This window comes from Solanum tuberosum, unplaced genomic scaffold (genome assembly GCF_000226075.1).
Source record: "Solanum tuberosum cultivar DM 1-3 516 R44 unplaced genomic scaffold, SolTub_3.0 scf00300, whole genome shotgun sequence".
NCBI lineage: Eukaryota > Viridiplantae > Streptophyta > Magnoliopsida > Solanales > Solanaceae > Solanum > Solanum tuberosum.
Genome location: NW_006239221.1, coordinates 806,426 through 812,505, shown reverse-complemented (window position 1 = coordinate 812,505; position 6,080 = coordinate 806,426). Strand labels below are relative to the sequence as shown.

The following is a 6,080-nucleotide window of genomic DNA, read 5'->3' as shown; positions in this document are numbered from 1 at the left end:
TACTCCCTCTGTCCCAATTTATATGACTTACTTTCCTTTTTAGTCAGTCCCAAAAAGAATGACACATTTCTATTTTAAGTAACAATTTGCCTATAAAATGTCTTTTTTACCCTTAATGAAATGATTTACAACCACATAAATTTCTATCATTCATTTTGGACCACAAGTTTTAAAAGTCTTTCCATTTTTCTTAAAGTTTGTGTCAAATCAAAGTACATCATATAAAATGGGACGGAGGGAGTACTATCAAATAATTTAATATTATCACGTAAGCTAAAAGATGTACAAAATTATAGGAAAAAAATGAGTTTGGAGGTAATAGGACCTTAGTTTAGTTAAGGTATCTCTGAGATTTCGATCATAATCTAGGGGGTACTTGTGCCAGTGCCTTATCCAAAAGTTAAATAATAATGTCAAAAAACACACTTAAACTATCATTTTTTTGCAAGTCTCGTATCTACACGGACTATTAGTTGTACCCTTTTTCTACATGAAATATCACTAGTTATGTATTAGAACACACTTCCAAACTGATTAAGCCAATTATAAGTTGTTCCCTTTTCCTATCCGAACTATGACCATTGAGGTATGTTTCAATACATAGATGGTGATAGTTAAGGTAGAAAAAGAAAATACCTAATTGTTGGAGTGTACAAACTCACGTAAAAAAAAGTGATAATTCTGATGTTTTTTTACTATTATCTCTGATCTAACTAGTAACGTTAAGGAACTATATGGAGATTAGAGATACTTACAACTTGTCAAGGTGAAAAGCAAGGTTGATGATTCTTCTATGTTGAGCCCATTTATCTGCTTCATAGTTCAAGATTCCTTCGTGTAGCAGCTTCGTGATTACAGGGGAAGGCATCTGGAAAATATTAGTACTCATTAGTGCAAATTAAAAACATGGCATAATATATAAATGGGATAATACATATATTTGACCTTAAACTTGGCTTCAAATTTTAACTTTGACCTCCAACTTTCAAAGTGCACAAATAGACACTTTAACTATCCAACCTTTTAATAAATAAACACGCGTGTCTTACCTGGCAAAACGCGTGATGTGCACGCATTTTGCGCGAGTGAGAAGTAATTTTTGAGGCACACAACAGTGAAAAAAATGCTGAAATGACAACTTTACCCTTAATTATTATTATTATTATTTTTAGTTCTAAAATGGACGTGTAAAGTGTTTAATTAGTTGGCAGCCATTGAGTGGCTCGCTCAAACCCGTGGCAGCGTTTGCATTTTACGCTCTTGGCTCCAAAAGTCGCGTGTTTATTTATTAAAAGATTGGATAGTTAAAGTGCTTGTTTGTGCACTATGAAAGTTAGAGGTCAAAGTTAAAATTTGAAGCCAAGTTTAAGGTCAAATATATGTATTATCCCTAAAAAAAAATAGAACCCCTTGCCCTACTTGGCTCCACCCCGTCCACGAAGAAACATGATGCTTATAATAAGACACCTTTTTCTATTTTGAACTATAGGATAAGTAATTTAAAACTCAACTAGGATTTTGCTAATTCAGTTTTTATCTTTTTAGATATCTACAATCTTTATGCTAGGAATCAAATATTGTAAATAGTAATCATATATTATCTGTTTAAAATTTCAAGAAGATAAAATAGTGTAATTATTTCCAACAATATATGACTCATAACATGAATTATTTCCATCATAAACCATAGAGTTTAAGTGCTCTCTCTCAATTTTAATTTGTTTGGTTGTTTTAACGGTCTTACAGAGTTTAAGAAAGTAAAAATGTTATCATGTGATTAGTGACACTTGAATCAAGTATCCAATAACTCAATGTGAACAATTGCTAGCTAACTAGAAAGCCATACTCCAAAGGGAACTCTTGATTTTGTTCTATGACTTCTAATATTATTCAGAATCATGATAACAACAACATGTCTAATGTAATCCCATAAGTGAAGCTTAAAAAAATAGAATGTGCGCAAACCTAATTCCTACACTAGAAGGTAGAGGGATTGTTTCCCATAGACCCTCGGCTCAAGAAAAAACATATCAAAGCAGATCAAAAAAGAAATAATCGAAAAAGTGATTCAAAAATCATGATGAGTTGAGTTAATGCAATGTACAAACCAGATTTACCAACTGAATCCATCACTATAGGCACATCCAAATATGATTATCCCAACCAATGAAGCTATAGTCAACTATACCAAGCAATACTTGACTATTAAAGAATTTAACAAAACTTGAGGAGTTTATTGGCTTTCTCTTCCAAATACCCTACAAAATGATAGTAATATGACAATAAAAAGTAAACAAGAATGACTTAAAGACACATCTGCAGCTGTTTCTTCAATGGTTCTTTTGTTTCTTTCTGCCATAAGAGACTTCTTTAATCCAGCTTCACTGAAGAGAACAAGAAATGTACAAACCAGAAGGAGGAAAGGAACCCGACCGTGCCTGTCGCGAGCATGATGGCAAGGACCATGAAGAGGGAATATCCAAGGTAAAGGGTAGCAGAAACAGGCCCGCTCAAGCTCTTGAGATCAAAGATTAGATAGTTAACGGAGTAGAGGAAAATGTATATAGCAACTGATCCGGAGGCAAAGAAGGATTTCCACCACCATTTCCAGTCCTCCACACAAAGATGCATGTAAGTCAGAACAAGAGAGACCTCAGCACAGACTACGACGAGAAGGATCATGACAATGAGGAAGAAGCCGAAGACATAGTAGACACGACCCATCCAGAGACTCGACATGATGAAGAAGAGCTCAATGAACAGAGTACCGAAAGGAAGGGTGCCTGCACCCAAATCTAAAAGCCAAGATGGATATTTTTGTGGTGGGATTTCCTGGGGGATCTGGTTGGTTCGGACTGGGTATTCAATGTGAGGAGCCTTTGCCCCCAAATAAACACCGACCAGGGTTAGAGGAACGGAAATGCAGAACCAAAGTAAAATGAGGACGACAAACAGAGAAAATGGTATGGCCCCTGTGCTGTGACTACCCCATAGCAGAAAGTTCAATGTGGTTAGAATGAGAAAAGCAATTCCAGGGAAGAAACAAGCAGCTTTCCATGAGACTGAAATCCAGCCCTTGTGATCGCCGCAGAAGATTGTCCTCTAGAGACGAACAGCAACATAACCAGCTGCAACACCAAGAATCATATAGAAGAATAGCATGCCGGTAATCAATGTTCCACGAGAAGCTGGGGACATAAATCCGAGGGCAGCAAACATGATAGTCACAACACCCATCCCTAGAATTTGAACCCCATCTCCAACCATCGCACACAAAAGTCCTGGATTACTCGGAGCCCTGAAAACATCACTTACCACAAGTTTCCACCCGGATAACTCCTCATTCATCTGAGCTTGAGCCTCTTTGTCAAGTTCCTCATACCTTGTCAGATCCCGCCTGACAGTCCTCAAGAAGATTACAAGCACAATTCCAGCCAAGAAAGTGATCACCATAAGGGAGTTAAGGATAGAGAACCAATGCACCTTTGCACCTTCCATCTTCAAATAAGCATCCCATCTTGATGGCCACTTAATGTCACTTTCCACAAAGTTCACCTCATAAGTAAACGAAACAGGCTCATTTTCTTTAATAGCCATGGCAACAGTTGTAGGGTCGCACTTAATTGGAGTCGGGTACTTATTGTACATTTTCAAGTTCTTTGCTGAATCAGGAGCATGTTGAACACTACAAGGAACAACCTCAAACCCAACAACCATGTAACCAGGTTCCTCAGATCCATCCTTTCCAACTGTTGATATCACCTCAGCTCCATCCCCAGTACCCATAACACGAGCCACATTGGTCTCTTCATACTTATGAACAAGAACCGTAAACTTCAAGTGATTAAACACGTAATACGCATCTTGAACCTTGATCCCAACCGGATAACCAGTCCACCGCAAGAAATAACCTGCCTTCCTCGTATATCGAATAGCAGGCAAATTATCAAGAATCAAATTCACTTGATACATCTCATCAATCCTCTTCTTCAAAAGCTTAAACTCCTCACCAGACAAAGGTTTAGTTTGACACATGAAAATCTCAGTCTCATTAGTATACATCTTAAACCTATAAGGAGAATTCTCAATTTTATCACCCATAAGAAGCTCACCAAGATTCTCAGCACTATCCTTCACACCCTCTTGTGGTTGACAAAAAGGTAAACTATAATAACTATAAGGCAACTCAGGGTCAATTGAAGTCAATGAATTCACCTTAACATTCAACAAATCACCAACCCCATATTTATGAGGGTAACTTCCAGGCAGATAAAACGCATAACCCAATTCAAACCCTCGCGGATGGGGATGCATCTGACACTGGCATAACACCATAATTGGGATGCTGAAGGGATAGTAATGATATTCTTACTTTCTTCGTCTCCATTTCTTTCCATACCTACCCTAAATAGCCCGGAAATCTTTGACCATGGCACGTTTGCTAAAATCTGGTTAATGGGCTTTACAACTTTTTGCACTTTTTTTGGACCTATAGGTTCCAGCACCTTCAACATTGTTTCGAATTTGTGAATGATGTCTTCATGTGTATCTTGATCATGTGCTTCATCTTTATAATCATGTTTGATATTAATGATGTATGACGTTTGAATAGGAACAGAAGCAAAATCTACATGATCATCGAGGATTAAACGATACATAAGATCTAGCAAATGAAGTGGCTGAGTTTCTTTGGCGTTATTTCCATGATACTCATTGTTTGCAGGCAAAGGAAGTGGGGAATGCATTTCACAGAAGCGCCTAAACATGGAAATTAACTCTGCATCTTCTCTGTCCTCGGGGGAAGAGAGACGAAGAAACTTTCTAATTTGCCTCAAAACCACAAAGGGGATTTGGTTCTCAAGCATCATAAAGTCTCGGGTGAAAATGGAGTCATCAATATTATTTTCATGATCATCATGCAGGTTATTTCCATACGCTGAACGGAAGATGTTAAGCAAGAATAGACCATCTATGGCTACTATCCAAGCTAAAGTCTCCTCATCTATGTCCATGAAGAGGTTATAACAGACGCGGACAACAAGGTCGTTCTCTCTGAGTTTGTCGATCAAGAGGTGCTTGAAATTGAGGATTTGAGCAGGCTCAAGAATGTCCTTCATGGAGCAAGTTTGTACCTTTCCATTTGATATAGGTCTGGCCTTAAATGGTGATAGGGTCCCATTCCAATGAGCTGAGGAGTATAGGCTTCTGGTTTCTCATGAGTTAGTGTTTTCGGAACCTGAAGGACACAGACAGGAGGGAGAAGATTCAAGTCAATACCAACTTCTTTTTGAAGGGCATTGCCTATGCGGTCTGCCCATCTCCTGGCGCTTGAATTTGATGTCATGTTTCTTTAATTTGTTTGCAGTTACATATATTATATATTCATGCATGCATCTATGTATTTATAGATTAATTCTATCACATTTTGCTTATGAGTTTTGAATAGTACAATACACAATTAGGTTGCTGCTAAGAAAGTAGTGGAGGCACAGGGAGTTTCTTGCTTCCTTCCTTGTTTAGATATTTTCCTATTCGACGAACAAACTTCATATCCCAGCCATCCAAAATCAACCATTCAATTAGGCTAGAAATAGTGATCAACGCGTCAAGTTTAGGTTATGTTTGGCAACATAAATAGTACTATTTAGTCACGACAAGCTAAGTTATCCCGTATGCTTTCACATGTGAGATTAAATTCAACCATTTAATAAGGCTAGGCTAGAAATAATACACATGCTTATTTTAGAGGTGACATTTGAAGAAAATGTATTAATGTCATATATCTTTTGTTGGGCTGTCAACTTCTATGAACTTCATGAATAAGACTGTCACGACCCGAGTCTACACCCTGGACGTGGCCGGCACTCAAAGACCATTGTTGGTCCCCCAAGCGAACCCTCATCCTGGCTGACTACAAGCGGAAGACTAACCCAAGCATACAAATGCTAAAACTGAAATAAGAGTTCATAAAACTTAAATACAAACTTTAAATCCAAAGAAAACTCTGTATAATAAAATATATACAACTCGCCATAAAAAAGGCAACTTTAGTCTTTAAAACATTTAACAAAATAAATGAA

At 37.5% G+C, this 6,080-nt stretch overlaps 1 pseudogene; it reads right to left on the bottom strand.

Annotated features, from left to right (window-relative positions):
- Positions 1–2,205: 2,205 nt before the first annotated feature.
- LOC102597468 (transmembrane 9 superfamily member 11-like) lies at positions 2,206–5,117 on the bottom strand (annotated as a pseudogene).
- Between the last annotated feature and the right edge of the window lie 963 nt (positions 5,118–6,080).